This window comes from Pelodiscus sinensis, chromosome 20 (genome assembly GCF_049634645.1).
Source record: "Pelodiscus sinensis isolate JC-2024 chromosome 20, ASM4963464v1, whole genome shotgun sequence".
Lineage (NCBI taxonomy): Eukaryota > Metazoa > Chordata > Testudines > Trionychidae > Pelodiscus > Pelodiscus sinensis.
Genome location: NC_134730.1, coordinates 24822619 through 24839583, shown reverse-complemented (window position 1 = coordinate 24839583; position 16965 = coordinate 24822619). Strand labels below are relative to the sequence as shown.

General features: G+C 42.2%; 1 long non-coding RNA gene across 2 annotated transcripts in view; it reads right to left on the bottom strand.

Annotated features, from left to right (window-relative positions):
* LOC142819174 (uncharacterized) overlaps positions 1-16965 on the bottom strand; it is a 66679-nt gene that overhangs the window by 7748 nt on the left and 41966 nt on the right. For both annotated transcript variants that reach the window (XR_012896975.1, XR_012896974.1), the window contains one exon: positions 2631-2724. This is a non-coding gene — a long non-coding RNA (uncharacterized LOC142819174). The remainder of the gene's footprint in view (positions 1-2630; positions 2725-16965) is intronic.

Genomic DNA, 16965 nt, shown 5'->3' with positions numbered 1-16965 from the left:
TATCCTCTGGAACCAGACAGAATCTTGAATTCAAGGTCTTGGAGTGACTGTTATGTTTATGAGAACTTCACAGGCCAACAAACTGTAGCCACTAGCAGTTTTAATTCCCCTTGCTTGGAAAATACAGGTTGAGTGAACAATACAACAGTACAGGGAGAAGAAAATTACTAAGTTAAATACCGTGGGCTCAGAATATTAACTACACAAAGGCACTGGGTTTCAGGATATTTCCAGTTGTGACTTGGCATGACCTGTGCAGTGAAATTTTTACTCTATAAGGGACCATAAACTGTTACCATTTACAGCTCTCTCTCTCTCTCTCTCTCTCTCTCTCTCACACACACACTCTCTCTCTCTCTCTCTCTCTCTCTCTCTCTCTCTCTCACACACACACACACTCTCTCTCTCTCTCTCTCTCTCTCTCTCTCTCACACACACACACACACACACACACACACACACACACACACACACACACAGAGGAATTATGAGGACATAAAGAATACATGTGCAAAATAGCTGCTGACAATAAAATTGGATTAGATGGGAACCCTGTCTCCACTTACTGACAGAAAAGCAAAAATCCACATACGACAAGTTTAATCCATCTGTGAAATGCTTCTGTGGAGCTCAAGTTTATTGTTTCTATTATTCTTAGCATGCTACATACAGACCATGACAGACAGCTATGGATTAGAGTGGAGGTTTAGCCTGTGTATCATTAGTTTGAAAAGGACTTCAGCATACAGAGATTTTTTTTTAACTTCTCATACTCTAAATAAAGAGAGCTCAGAATGAAAATGAATGTGGAAAATCCAGTTTAATTTTGGGAGCAGGAATGTAGATTGATAAGAAATGTGAGAAGCATGAAAGCTCTCTTGACTCTTAATGCTGCCTGTGTGGTTTTAGAAACTGATTTAAATTCTACCTTCCTTTTTTACCATGCCCCTCACTTTGCTTCTCCAGATCTATCTATCTATCTATCTATCTATCTATCTATCTATCTATCTATCTATCTATCTATCTATCTATCTCTACATAGAAGTCCATATTTTGCGCCACATGCATAAAATAGTCCTACACGATAATTTCATTCAGTTATTCTATGTAGTAATACATCATTTTTTCACAATGATAGTACTTTTCTATCAGCTGACATTCAGACAGCTTTGCATATTCTATAGAGCTCACTTAGTCCATCAATTAAATATAGCTACAACTGGGGTGAAAGAGCCACACCTGACAACCATAAACAACAGTTTGCAATAATTTAGGACAGGAAGTTATTATGGCAAATAGCTATAATGGACATTGTGTATTGATTGATTGATTGACTGATTGTTTACTATTTTTGTGTTATTATTACTAATAAAAAGTTTTGGGAGGTGATCTGAACTGCAGAGTTTCTTCCACCTCCTCATCTTCTGCTACTGGCATTGTTGGTGACACAGCTCTGGTTCAATGAAGTACAGCAATTCCTATGTCCCTAAGATGTTTTTATAAATACTGGCATCAACATTGCAGGGAAAAATGACTAAGGGAGAATGTGATTACTCAAGATTGCACTGACATGCTAGAATCATGAGTCCTCTAATTTATGAACACTGTGAATCATGGGAAAACTGGTCTAATATTTCCTCTTCTCTTGAAATCATTTTTCCCAACTTCAAATATGTTATCTGCTTAATATGTTAACTTTCCAAACCACTGTGGTGGGGTGTGGAAAGTGAACAAGTTATAAACTCACAATTACACATTTGCAATACAGTTCATAGCATGATGCATTATTTGCTGGGCAACAAGTAGATAAAAGAATGAACATTTCAAAGCAAACAAATACAAAAAAAAACCCCAACAGAATAGAGCTTTAAACATATCCCGAGATGAAGTAGGGAGTATTTCAGTTTTAACAATAAATTAATGTATCAGTTAACAGATAGTAAAATGATTCCATGTCTGGTCTTCTGGCTAAGTCTTTTTTGTTGTTATCGTTAAAACTGTTTAAACAAATGTGACACTTCAAGGCCTCCAATTAATCTTCCAAGCAGAAATTAGCCAAAACCACTAAATTGTACACCTCTTCATCAGAATCTGTAGATACCTGCACAGGACAGATGAACTGCCCCCAAAAACAGCAAAACAAAGTTCCTAAAAATAGAAAGCAGAAAAAATAACAGGCAAATACTGAACAGGAAAACAAATCCAAACCAAAAAGAAAAAAAAACACATGCAATTTTTCCCCCTCTCATGCTGTTTCCTTTATGTTCACTGGTTCAGGGCTGCTGGTGGAAGATGGATACATATATTAATTCTCCATGCAGAAAAATAAACAGTGGTCTCCATCCTCTGGGATTCAGACGTCTGTTCTCAGTTGTCCCTGTGGAATCTTCTTCCATTGCCTTAGCGGTCTTTGACCACAGCAGATCCTTTTAAGGGATGCCATATCATTTTCTAAAGCCTCATTTAGACTCACATAAAATAACATCATCCTGTCACACTGAAATGATTTCAGTCCCCTGACCCCTCTTTTAATTTTGCATAACTAATTTAAAACACAGAGTTGAAATCTAAAAGAGAACGAGAGAGATGCAGAGGAAGGAAGGAGGGAAGGAAATGGGACAGGAACTAACCTCCAAAATTTGCCTTCAGTGATGAGTTTTGAAAGTCCATTTTAAATAAAATTGGGAGAAAGTTCTCCTGTTTTATTGCAGTTCGTTTTACCACCTAAGAAGATGAGATTATTTTAGATACATCATTTTGGATACTAAGACAAAGGGGGAAAAACTCCAAAATATTCTGTAGTTCATATATTGCTACTCTCAAAACACTTGCTGACTTAAATAATGGGAACATGACTCTAAATTGGGGTAAATCAGCAATGTTACACTGTAACTTGTAAATGAGAGGAAATTAAAGCTTTAATATTACAGTGATTGACAGGCAAACAAAAGTTCATGCAAACATTTTTGGACATCATTTAGAACCTTGCTAATTGAGACTTCAACTTTATATGTATCTCTAGCTTTTTTAAATGTACTTAAATTGTAACAAGGAAGGTTTAGGTTGGACATTAGGAAAAACTTCCTGTCACGGTGGTTAAGCTCTGGAATAAATTGCCTAGAGAGGTTGTGGAAAACTCATCACTGGAGATTTTTGAGAGCAGGTTAGGCAAACATCTGTCAGGGATGATCTAGTTGGTGCTTGGTCCTGCCATGAGGGCAGGGGACTGGACTTAATGACCTCTCAAGGTCCTTCCCAGTTCTAGTATTCTTTGATTTTCTATGTCACGTAATCTTCAATTACATGCACTTTGCCAAGTTGTAAGCTAAGCAGAAGAGAAAGATTCTTGTTGCAAGCGAGTGTAGTGTAAGGGGACAAAATTTATACCTCCTTATTCATCATCTCTGGATTTAACCCTTCATGATGGCCACATCAGAATTATCTTCTCTTCTTTCCAAAAAGAAAAAAAGTCATGACATTGTTAGCACCCACCTGAAGAGCCACCAAGACTGAATAGCAAAAAATTTTGGTCTAATACTTTAAATGGAGAATTTTCCCTTTGACTGTTCAAAATTCCTCTAACATGACATAGTGCTCTCTTTGTAGCAGTTATATTTCTAATCCACTCTGCACCTTACTATCTGAGTGCCAAATATATACGGGGGTGAGAGGGAGGGGAAGAGGGTGACATTTTTATTAAACTTATACATATTCATTCATAAGACAGAGTTCAAAATCTTAAGAGTTATTTCACAAAATTCAAACTAGCAGAAGGAATACATCAGAACACCCAGGTTTATTTTATGTGTAATTAGGTTTGTATGCTTAGTCCTGCTTTCTTGCTCAGGATGTGGAAAATTGCAAATTTTAATTTTTCTGCCACACTGTAATTATTACAGACATGAAACTGGTTTTATGTGTGCCTCCAAAAAACACGGTCCATGATGTTTGCACAGGAAATTCTGGAGTGGAGGGAACACCCTAGATCATATCCGCTCCATGCTTATAACTCAATGTCTTTGAAAATCAGAAAATAGATGGTTTTATTTCCCAGTTTGTACGTTGCAAGAAACATCTGAGTTGGGTCTAGACATTGCTCTTTTGCTCAAGCTGGCTATGCAGTTTTCCAAGATAACTCTGGTCTATTTTTCAAAATATTCCACATCGCCTTATCAAATTAAAAGCCTGTGTTGTCTGGTCATTTTCCTCCCACATCTCATTCTCCCTTTCTTCATTTTATTTTTAACATGCCTTCACTGGGTTTGTTCTTTCCTCCCTTGAGATTTTATAGAGCATATTTATGGTAGGCTGTACATATTTATGGAAGTTGTACTCAGAACTGTTCTGAGAAGCTTCTAAAGACAAATGGACGTGGAAATTGTCTAGACGAGAAAGGAATAAATGAATATTGCTAGTATGGTTAGGTGGAAAGGGGCCAATTCCTAATTCTAGCTCTGCCTCCGACTTGCTGTCAACCTGGGCAAGTCATGTCACTTCTCTGCTCCTTTATTTTCTTTCCCACCGTTCAATTGTCTTGACTGTTTAGACAGCGTAAGCCCTTCCAGGCAATGACTTTCTCTCCCTATGGCTACGTCTACATTGGCCCCTTTTCTGAAAGGGGCGTGCTAATTTGACAGGTCGTAATAGGGAAATCCGTGGGGGATTTAAATATCCCCCGCGGCATTTAAATAAAAATGTCCACCGCTTTTTTCCGGCTTTTAGAAAAGCCGGAAAAGAGCGTCTACACTGGCCCCGATCCTCCGGAAAAAAGCCCTTTTCCAGAGATCTCTTATTCCTACTTCAAAGTAGGAATACATCAAAGTAGGAATACATCAAAGTAGGAATAAACATCAAAGTAGGAATACTTTTACATCAAAGTAGGAATAAGAGATCTCCGGAAAAGGGCTTTTTTCCGGAGGATCGGGGCCAGTGTAGACGCTCTTTTCCGGCTTTTCTAAAAGCCGGAAAAAAGCGGCGGACATTTTTATTTAAATGCCGTGGGGGATATTTAAATCCCCCGCGGATTTCCCTATTACGACCTGTCAAATTAGCACGCCCCTTTCTGAAAAGGGGCCAATGTAGACGTAGCCCATGTGTTTTACATGCTGCCTAGCATATGGTAGCTTCAAGGTGCTACCGCAATGGATATAACAATGAAGTTGGTTAATAATCCTTTGTGGTGGTCAGAGAACTGTAGAGGAAGACTTGATAGGAATGTGTTCCTATTGAAATGTAACCTGTAAACATAGGAGTGGTCATAGATCTGCAAGCATCTGATTAATGTGAACATCCAAAACAACTCTGAGCTACTGTCACCTTAAGTTATTATGCATGTAACAACAGTGGGCCATCAGCACACAGCGATCTCAGGACCTTTAAAGTCAATTCTAGGCCTCTACTACTTAAACTGAAGGAGAACCTCAACTTATTGGTAACAGGATTTTATCATTAACATAAGAAGGTCCATATGTGTAAGATCAAAGGTCCATTCAGTCCAGTTTCCTGTCTTCCAACAGTGGCCAATGCCAAGTGCCCTCAGACAGAGTGAACAGAACAGGGAATCCTCAAGTGATCCCTCCCCAGTTACCCATTCCCAGCTTCTGACAGAGGTGAGGGGCACTATCCATGTCCCTCCTGGATAATAATCATTGATGCACCTGTCCTTCATGAATGTATCTAGTTCTTTTTTGAACTCTCTTAAAGTCCTGGTTTTCACAACATCCTCTGGCAAGGAGTTCCACAGATTGTACAGAGGTATATAATTAACATGTATGCAGACCATCCACTAGAGGTGGATATGATACACAAAGCCAACATATCACATGTTGGTGAGGGGGAAAAAAAGGATTTTTTTTTGCAAAAAAAGTCCGTATTTTGTTTAAAAAATTCACAACTCAACATTTTCCAACATGCTTTACATATGGTTCCAGAGAAGAATCCTGAGCCTTTTCCAAAAGATCCCTTATCCCTCTTAAAATAAGGGGTAAGAGATCTTTCGGAAAAGGCTTTATTTTCCAAAGATCCGTGTCTAGACTGGCGCTTTTTTCCGGCAAAGCTCCGTGCTGAAAAAAAGCGGCAGCCATTTTTATGCTAATGAAGCGGGGGGAGATTTAAATCCCCACTTCATTAGCAATTGTGATACGTCTAATTTGCATCCCTTTTACGAAAAAGGGATGCAATCTAGACGTAGCCTTGGATGGCCACCCAGGAGAGATGCTGCCCAGCTGATTAGCAGAGCACCCACAGCAACCACAGCAGGAAGCATGTGGTATACATCCTTGGTGTGCATAATAAAATGTATTCCCCATGTGGATGGAAAACAATAGAGGGAACATTGCCTGTGCCCCTGCCAAAACTTTAATTGCTAAATGGGGTGTCCTCACATGTCCGTGTCCCTCTGTGTGTCCCTCCCTGTCCTCTGCAGGTACCCGTCATCTAGGTTCTCTCTGCAAATTCTTAAATGACTGAAACAAGAAGACCCTGCAGTGAGTTTTTCAGGGCATGGAGACAATATCACCTATTGCTTTCAGTGTTGTTTCATCTACCAGAGGACAAATCACAGCAGGGAACATTGCTTCAGCTGTACTCCCCACGGACTGTGGGATGTCATTGGACTAGCTGAAGCTCACACTCTAAGCTGCAGCTGCTGAGGTCCGTATTGGCAGAATAGGGGAGGTGGCAGGAAGAAGTTCCTGTGTGTCAAGTTTATGTTTGTGTCTTTCTCTATTGACAGAGGGGAATACCTCTTTATAATTAGCAGCAAGCCCAGGCCAGTGTCTAAATTTTAGATTCTCTTTTACTTCTCCTAAGATATACAAGTTCCAGAAATGCTCTCTGTTTATAAGTAGTTAATTAGTATATATTGTTAGGTGCCACTAGATGGTACTTACGATTATGCAGCACATTCCTGGGGTTTGCAAATGATGTACGCCTTGTCTATACTTACATCAAAGGTAGAATTAAGATATGCATCTGCAACATTAATTGTGTAGCTGGAGTCAACATACCTTGATTCTACCTTTGGTGCCATCTCCACAAGGGGAAGCTGGCAGAACTAAATGCTCCCATCGACTTCCCTTACTTCTCATGAATTGAGGAGTACTGGCATCAACAGGGTGCCCTCAGCATTTGATTTAGCAGGTCTTTACTAGACCCCTTAAATCAAACTCCAGAAGATCAACCTGGAATGAAGTGTAGATTTTCCCAGTAATGAAGATGTAGCCTTCTTCTGGGTGCTTTATATATAATCTCTTAGTAGAAAGCACAGAGTAGGGGTGTGGTTCTCTGTGGTCATGTACCTTAGACATTCAGGGTGTGTCTAGACTACAGGGTTTTGTCGACAAAAGTGGACTTTTGTCGACAAAACTAAACCTGAGTCTACACTACCACTGAGTTCTGTCGACATAATGTCGACAGAACTCAGCGGTTTTGTCGACGCTGGTAAACCTCATTTTACGAGGAATAACGCCTTTTGTCGACTGAGTTCTGTCGACAGAAGGCATTATTGCATCTAAACTGTCCTTTGCGTCCACACTGTTATGTCGACAAAGCAGCTTGCTTTGTCGACAGAACTGAATGTAGTCTAGACGCTCTTTGTCGACAGAAGCTTTGTCGACAGTATCTATCGACAAAACTTCTGTCGACAAAACCCTGTAGTCTAGACGTACCCTCATTTACAGAAGTGCAAAGTGGATGTGTAATGCTACCATTTGGATGTGGTAAATTTTTTCATGCACCCTTCACTCACTTTGCACCGGTATAAATGACTACACAAGGGGCACAACAATGCATAATTAGCTCCCAAAGGATCAATATTAGAAATGCTGTGCATCCTTCAGTTGAAAAAACAGGAGACAGAGGAGAAAGCCAAGTAGAATCTCACTGTATCTCCTCTAACATATAAAAACATTTAAGGCCGGACCAGTCTCCAAGGTTCAATACATAATGAATTCAGGAATAGTACTAGCTGGACTGTGAAACTTCACCCCAGGTGTCTTTTCTGTTGCTAAGGCTGGTAAACTCTTTTTGCCCAATTTAAAATTCCCCTTGAACTCCTGAAAGTTCAGACGGAACTCACATGGGTTCATTCCCTGACAAGGATTGTGAAAAATATGACAGGAGATCTGAGAGGATCTCAAGTTCCAGAAAGAAGAGAAGACATAGCAGGGTATTTGGGAAGACAATTACAAAGAGACTGTGAGGAATGAAATCCAACCTCCTGAAAATCCATACATGACAGATACATTGGGCAGTTCTCTGATGCTACCGCACAGCTGCACTGCTCTGACACATACTCTGGTGGTAGCAGGAGATCATGAGAAGAAATCTCTGAGTAGAGCATATGCTGATGACTAGAACTTGATTCTGCGGAACTGAAAGGAGGAAAAATGTCCAGGAAAATGGAGCTACTGTCATTTTTGTGCTTTTCAAAAGCAGGATGAAGGTCTTTAATCCATCTCTGGATGGGCAGTTTTCATTTCCACACCAGAACACCTTTGCCAGGGCTGCACACCTCCCTCCCCGATCCCTTCAACCAGTCCAGTGTGCTTATGTCAGCATTGGATAAGAGCCAAGGCCAGGTCTACAGAAAAGGAAAAGGTCAAATCAAGATATGCAACTCCAGCTACCTTCATTACATAGCTAGAGTTAACATACTTTGATTCAAGTTTCCTTGATGGGACACAGCAGGAGGCCAATAGATGCAAATGCTTCCATCAGCTTCCTTTACACCTCACAGGAGCAGAAGTACCAGACAAGCATGGGAGCACCCCTGAGTTCAATTTATTGGGTCTTATCTAGACCTGCTCAATCAAACTCCAGAAAATTGATCATGGTAGCTTCGATATTCCAGTTAGTGAAGACATGGCCTAACTCTTGTTATGAGAACAGAAACAAGACATTTATGGCCAGAGAGCAATGAGGACTCATGTCAAGATGAAAACGAAAAGAACTCTTTCCCCCACCAAGTTTTACCCGAATATGAAAGGCAGTGTACCAGACACAGTTCCAAAATATTACTTGTGATCCTGATCTGCCCTAGAGTCAAGAACATTATTTACAGACACTTCTGTTGAAATGAACATATATAACTTTTATAAGGAGTTATCCTGCCAGATATCACATGTAGGGAACATAGACTTACATTTAAAAATGAACATTATGGAGACATTTTCTCATTTTTCCCTTTTTCTTTCTTTCTTTATGGGACAGAGAAAGGAAATGGTTCCATTTGCATGCTTGAATCTACAAGATGTATCTCACAATACTGTACTGTACTCAGAAGTACTATTTACAGAGGGGAAACTTCTGAGCAGAGAGAGACTAAATGACTTGTCAACTGCCACATTGGAGATTTGTAACAGAGTAGGGACTTGAATTCAGATGTCCCTGTCTAGCACTCTACCCACTGGATCATCCTTCCCTTTCAAGAGAAGGTTGATGTTTCTTCAACATGATTAACGTCACTAATTCCCCCTCCACACTTTTATGGGGATATTCCATTGTCATTCTCCACATGTGGAGGTGAAATATTGTACCACAAATTGCTTCCCATCCTGGGGATGTTAAAACATGAAAATCTAAAATTGTGGAACATCTTCCTAAAAAAGACAGTTGAGTTCAATTGCATGTCACACCACTATATAGATGGGACTCTCTGGTCCAGAAGAGGGGCGGGATGGGGCGGAGGGGAGGTACAGGAGCCAGTGTGTGACTTAGCTGGGCTGTGGGACTTGGGAGTCAGCACATGGCTCACCTGGGCTGAAGCGGGGGAGGGTGGCAGCTCAGCTGGGCTGTGGGGGGAGCCAGGCAGCCCAGTGGAGGGGGGTAGGATGGGGATGGGTGGCTGTCTGCAGGGAGGCAAGACATGACCTCCTCTGGTCCAGAAAAATACCGAAAAATCCCTCATCCAGGACTAGTCAGGTCCTGACGGTGCCAGACCAGGGATGTCCAACCTGTACTAGTAATGGGCCTGATGCAGGAATCACTGAGTGAGATCCTATAGCCTGTATTATGCATGCTAGATTATCATAATGGTCCCTTCTGGCCTTAAAATGGATGACTCTATGAAAAGCTGAATAGCACTTTAAGCTATTTCAGGGATTAAAGCTGTCATCTCTCAGAGTTCCTCTGGCTTAAAGTCTCCGTAAGTGTTCCATACCAATGTTTGCATTTTAGAAACATTATTATAAGTCTTCAAAGTACATCTTGGGCCAGCTCTTCACCTGGTAAAAATCAGCAGCTGTAAAGTCAATGAAGCTATGCCAAATTCCACCCGCTGAAGATCTGGCCCAGGGTATCATGTCTACGCCATTCCATAAGATAGACTGTCACACCTTGGAGAAAGAACCAGTGTATGATAAATAGTTCCTGAGGACGAAAAAGGCATTTAACTCAATCTAGCTTTATGGGAAAGCAACTGTTGATGACAGCCAGGCAGGCAGGGCACATTACAGATGGTGTTTTTCATGGCTGTAATCTAATGTCATAGTTTTTTTGCAGAAATGGAATTAAAAATCTTCAGTGCTTTGTGGTGAAGACAGACGGATGCCTTCCTGCTCTAATTCCTGAGTGGCCATCGCATGTTCGCTGACATTTCAACTTGATGTTTTAATTGGCTAATTTGAATAAAACGCAGACAGGTTATGTTGCTTAGTTTGATTTTGTGTCTCCCAGCCCAGCGGCCAACAAAAAGAAGACAGCGGGACAAGGAGGGGCAGTGGCTTTTCACCTCGCCAATTTTCCCAGTGTTTTGTTTAGCGCTTAATGTATTTAAATTCATGCCTTGTTAAATTAGAAACTGCATCCTGCCGGGATAAAAGTCAGCCACTGTGCTGCAGAAGAGGGTCCCCTTCATTCCTCTAAATTGTCCAGGAAAAATATTTTCTTTAAAGACTTATTTTTTAATTATTGAATTACTCTAGTGCCCCCAAACTCCTGCAGAATGTGCAGCTCTGTATGCTAGGGATGAACAGTGTGCTGCTGTATTTGCCCTCAGAGACTGGGCAAGTTGCCCCTTAACCTTTCCAAAACTCTGAGGCTGGTGCAAATGTAAGGACCTCACCGAACTGCATCTCCCAAATTGGAGCACAGTCACTTATTTTCCTGCTGCTTGTCTAAATTAACTGGCTCTGCAGTGATTGCGTTAGCAAAAGGCTCAAGTACCACTATAAATGTACCTCTTCTGTAACACAAAAGAAGCCATGAACTGGAGAATATTTATTGAGACTTTGATAACCTTTGTATCTGCAGATCTACACTGCAAATCAAGACTAGTGTATATTGTTGTTTTTTCCAGGAAGAGTACTCCAGCCGAAGGCATGAAGTAAATTACAAAATGTGCCCCCATTACAGGTAGTGGAGAGTTAAGTCCTACATGAAAGTGAATTCACGTTGTGATAACTATGTCTGCAGGTAAAGAGATATGCTAGCTAGCAATACTTGGGCTGCGCTGGAGATTGATCTTCAGGCATTCAATTTAGTGGGTCTAATTAAGACCCGCTAAATCAAATGCTGAGAGGACCCCTGGTGGACACCGGTACTCCTCACAGTCACGAGGAGTAGGGGAAGCCAAAAGGAGCATTTCTTCCTATCTACTGAAGTCAACTCTGAAGTCAACAAGAGGGTAAAACTGATCTAAGTTAGAGAAAACTCATACACAAATTGAAGTCAACGAATAAGATCATCAGCTGGCAGGAACTGGTGTATTTCCACTGAAGTCAAGGGAGTGATGGCAAATCAACAAAAGTGGAACACCTGGGTCCACAAGATAACGCATGTGATTAATGCCTACAGGACTGGGCCTAAAGGTAATTGATCTAATTTGGAAATGACAAGTAGTCCTGGGGCACCTTAAGCTTTTGTGGGCAAAACTCACTTCATCAAATGAGATGAACTAGAATGGAGAGAAAAAAGGGGACCCTTACAATAAAAAAAAAAAAAGTACCTGTCAATTGCAGTCCCAATGCTAATGAAGTTAAATGAGTGGATTGGAAGTGTCCTATACTTAGCTTTTTTATGTCAATGGGGTATTAAATCTACGGCAAGTTGGTTTTATAATATGTCACCCAGTTCAAGCCTTTGTTAAAATGTTCCCCTCCTACAGATTTCTATGTGTTAGCATTTTGAATATCTGATTTGTATCCATTAATCCTTTGGTGCAGAGATTGTCCAGTTTGGCTAATATACAGGGCAGAGGTGTATTGGTGGCGCTTGAGGACATAGATCACATTAGTGGATGTGAAGTTGTATGAGTCTCTGATGTGGTGACGTCCTATGACGGTGTTGCTTGTAAAATAGTAATGGCCAAAATGTAAAACCCAGGAGAAGTGTTTCCCCCTTTCATTAGGATGAAGTAAGTGTGCTCTGTGCATCTGGTCACAGTTTGAACTGACAGCTTTCCAACGTAGACTACTTTTATAGTTGCACACTCCTTTACTTACTAGTTATTATGGGCACTTCTACACTGAATTTATTATGAAATAAGCAACTCCGGAATAGTCTACACTGCAGGGAAGTCTCATAATTAGTCCGAGGCAGGCTTCCCTAATGTAGATGTGCTACCCCTATTTAGAGCCCCAGGAGGCACTGAGGAGGAATAATTTAGAAAGACCCTGATGAGAGACTATTTCAAAATAGCAGGAGTGGAGCATCTACACACACCTTATTTTGAAATAGCTATTTCGGAATAGGCGTTATTCCTCATAGAATGAGGTTTACAGCTTTTGGAATTAGCCGTCCGTTATTTCAAAATTATTTTGAAGTAACAGAATAGCTGTGTAGACACTCACATTGTTATTTTGAAATAACAGTAATTATCTCGAAATAACAATGCAGTGTAGACGCACCCTATCAGAAGTTTGATTCTGACTACCCCTTGTCAGAATGTTGCTAACCCTTCAGGATAGGTGAAAATATAAAATTACATGCATTTCTTTTGCTCTTGAATGCTTTGCTTTTGAGCTCTGTACTTTCATTTGAGAGACATACATTTTGGTTCTTTGAATTGGGAGACTTTGTCACATTGATGAAGATTTGTATATCTTGATTTCTGTCGACTTACTGAATCTGAAAACTTGTAACTTCACTGACGCTACCTGCATGAATAGTTACTTGTGTCTCAAGTATTTGCACATTAGGGCCCTGCCAGAGAAAGCATGTAATCCAGAGATCTGATCCTGCCCTCTCTAACCTCAATGAGAGCTTTGTCATGCACGCCAATAGAAACTTACCCCAGGTTACTGGTACTTTTGATTTGGCTACCATTCTAATATCGGACTGAGGATTTTCACCACAGGTGAAAATGTTTGTTAAGACGTGTTCTTCTTATCATCATTTGGGCACCAGAGATAGTGGTGGATTACCCAGACAACTGAAAGCATCTCTTCAGTTATTCCTGAAGGCAATTTGTTCTCTAGATCATCATTTCAAGGTTCCATCTAGTTATGGACTTGTTTTCTAGTTTTAAAGCTTGATTTTAAAAAACAAAACGATATTGAATGTAAGCAGGGTTACTGAGTTACTGCTTGCTATCAGCCAGCTCAAAGGAGAGAGCTGCCCTGGAGGTGGGTATGCTCACTTAAATTGGTTAGCTCTGCAAGATAATTAACTGTTATCTGTTGATATGTAAAGACAGCTCACGTCAGGATGGGGAAGGAATCTGAGGTGTGGTTATTAAATCCAGTTCAGCCAGGGCTGATGGAGGATCAGTTGTTGGAATGGAATGTGATGTATTATAACTAATGTGGGCTGTTGTGAGGGTCACAAATCATGCTACCCCTAAATGTGGGAACTGTAAAATATGATACCAGTGCTTTCAGGAGAGACACCATCATTGTAAGAGGTCTCAGATGAACAAGCCTCCCCCTTCCAGAGTTGAGTGTACTGAGTTGGGGAGGGGGAGGGCTTGAGTTAGCCTGCTTCATGCTCTTTATGCTCGCCAGGTATGAGCTGTAAGACTGGTTCAACCTGCCCTTTCCCCCCCTTCTTTTAAGGATAGACCTAAAGCAGACTCCATCTGGAGTCTTTTTGTTAGTCCAGTGGAAGCTGGAATCTTTTGCCAGCCTGGGTGGTGGCTAAAGAGTTGAAATCACTAAGAGCTGAAATCACTGGTTTGGCCTGGAACCAGATTGATTGCAGCCAGTGGAGCAGCTGGTGGGAATGACCGGCAGGTGGCCGGTAGGAGTGACAGCGGATGGACAGCCGAGTGGCTGGTAGGCAGCCGGTAGGAATGGCAGCAGGCGGCTAGCGGAGCGGCTGGCGGGAACAAGTGGTGGGCGGCCGGTAGGAGTGGCGACAGGCAGCCAGTGGAGCGGCTGATGGGAATGACCAGCGGGCAGCTGGGTCAGCACAGAGGTGGCATCACATCAGACTCTATGAGGGAAGTCATTAGGGTGCTGTGTCTGGATCAGCACTGACTGGACAGAGCTGTAAGTGGGGGTGTTTGAAGTGGTGTTGGACTAAAGACCTCTAGGAAAAAGACTTCACCCTTGGGGCCCACAGGTTGTTCGTGTTACGGGTTTTTCACTGTTTATGTGTTGTCTTGTGGGTCAATGCTTGCCTACTGTGATTAAACAGACTGTTTTCTATCTCTGACTCAGTGCTTGCGAGAGGGGAAGAATTGCCTCGAAAGGCACCCAGTGGGTAGGTTGGAATTTTCCCAATTTACTGGGTGGGAGCTTGAGCCAGTTTTAGTGACCTTGTTGAAGGGACCGCCCCCCCCCCTCCCAGACATTAAACCCGGCCCTTTTGGTTGCCAACTGGTACTGGCTGAAGGATGACATGCAAAAGAGGGAGCCATGACAAAGAAAGGCCGAGAAAGAAAAATGTTCCACATCCAAAACCTTCCATCGGTGAGCGAGATCTTATTTTCAGATTTAAAAATTCTAGTAATCTACTCTTACTGCAAAATTCTGCCCTAAGACATACCCTTGCCACTCCTGTTAGTTTGAGGGAGAATGTCATAAGAGCAGAACTTGATCAGAGCCACGGGAGCCGATGGCCATGCTGGGTTCCTGGCAATGTTCCCACTCAAATGCACAGCAGCACGGCCCTGCAGACGCTTACTGAGCCCTGCCCAGCTAGGGGCTCAGGAATTGCACATGGAGTTGCCTGGCTGGAGGAGGGAAACGTCTTCTTCAGCAACAGCAGCAGCTCCCTGCTGAGGACAGAGCAGCGAGTTGCTCCCAGCTGGTAGGGACATGCCCTCTTCTTACCGGCTGGGAGAGACTCGCTGCTCTGTCCTCAGCAGCGAGCTGCTGCTGTTGCTGAAGGAGAAGTTTCCCTCCCGCAGCCTGGCAGCTCCATGCATGGAGCCCTGAACCGCTGGCTGGGTGGGGCTCGTTAAGCAGCTGCAGGGCTGTGCCGCCACACAACTTAGAGGGAGTACTAGCCCCTGGGAAAGGAGGGGATATTTCCCCCTTCTGGAAAAGGGGCAAGGCCTTAGGCAAAAGAAGCATGGCTAGGAGAATCCAGCTCTGAGCACCACTTGGAGCGTGCCACGCTGCTCCTCCCCCAGCCCTTACAGCCTCCTGCAGTGCTGTACAGTGTCCAGCTGCAATTTAAAGGGCCAAGGGCAGTTCAGTGGTGGTAGCCGGGAGCCCAGAGCTCTTTAGAATTGCCACACTCTGGGGCATTTGTGCCCGTTTGCCCCTCCCCACTCCGTCGCTGGGCCTTATAGGTGCCAAGAATGGGGTAAGCGAGAAAGAGAGACCCACATTCAGTTCATTCTGAGGAGAGGAAATTGTGCTTTGCTGTATTGTTTACCCTTCCCTGTACTTTAATTTTCCCATTTGTTTAATATTTCAGCAGAAGCCATATATCTTCCCTGGAGATCAAATAAATTGGGTGGCAAAACACCGGATATATGATTCACTGAGAACGGGAGAATGGTATTATCAGGTAGGCTTGGGGGGATAAAGCTTGGAAATCCAGAAATGTGTGATTTGCTACCTCAAGCTTGCCACAGTACCCGAGGGAAAATATTGTTTTTTCATTTGAAGTGAAAAAAAGGATAAATATGGGTTACCCTTTGGCAGCACTGTAGTGCAGGGGATTCCAGCTCTGAAAGCTGATATTGCATTGCCAAAAAGACCTATATCCAATTCAAGGCAAGGTATTTTTTCTTTGACCAAGATAACAGGTAATGAATGTGGCGATCAGTATCTGGTTTTCTCAAGGCAGGGGGAGCTAATCTGATTTGGGAAGGCTGTTTTCTTTAGGGATACCCATGCTTGGAGAGACAAAGTGTCAGGAGCAAAGGGAAGTCGCTTGACATTTGGAATTCTGTCTTCTTTGGTATGGCCCCAATCCAAAGCCAGACAAATCCAGCAAAAGTCTTTCCATTGAGTTCAGTGGGCTTTGGATGAGGTCCTGTTGGTGAATCACATAGATACTCGATTTTGCAGTGAGTTGACTTTTTTCACCAACAAATCCAGTAATTCAGATTTTATATCAATGTGATAACTCAGATCATAAAATATATTGATGCTAAAGAAAACAGCACAATCTGTCCACTAAAGGGCCAAGGTCTAGCCAAGATGGGCAACATAGGCTAGTGAGTGGTCCACATGAGTGGCCCTCCTTCTCAGTGGGCTGCAAAATTTGAATAACCAAAAGCTTCAGAGGGTAGCCAACTTAGTCTGTAACAGGAAAACCTTTGAGCTCATGATACCATCTACATATTATTTAGTCTTTAAAGTGCTACCAGACTATTTGTTATTTTTTAAGTTTTTTAGTAACCAAGGGTACATGTAAACTACATTCTTCTCTCAAAAGGAGATATGCAAATTAGCACCGAATTTGCATATCTTCTTCTGACCGCTTTTTCGAAAGCTTTTTTTTTCGCAAAAGAAAGCTACCGTATATTCCGGCGTACAAGACGACCTCTGATGTTAAAAAACATCCCCCAAAAATCGGGGGTCGTCTTGTACGCTGGGTATACATCCCAGGCGCGCCTGGGATGCCCCG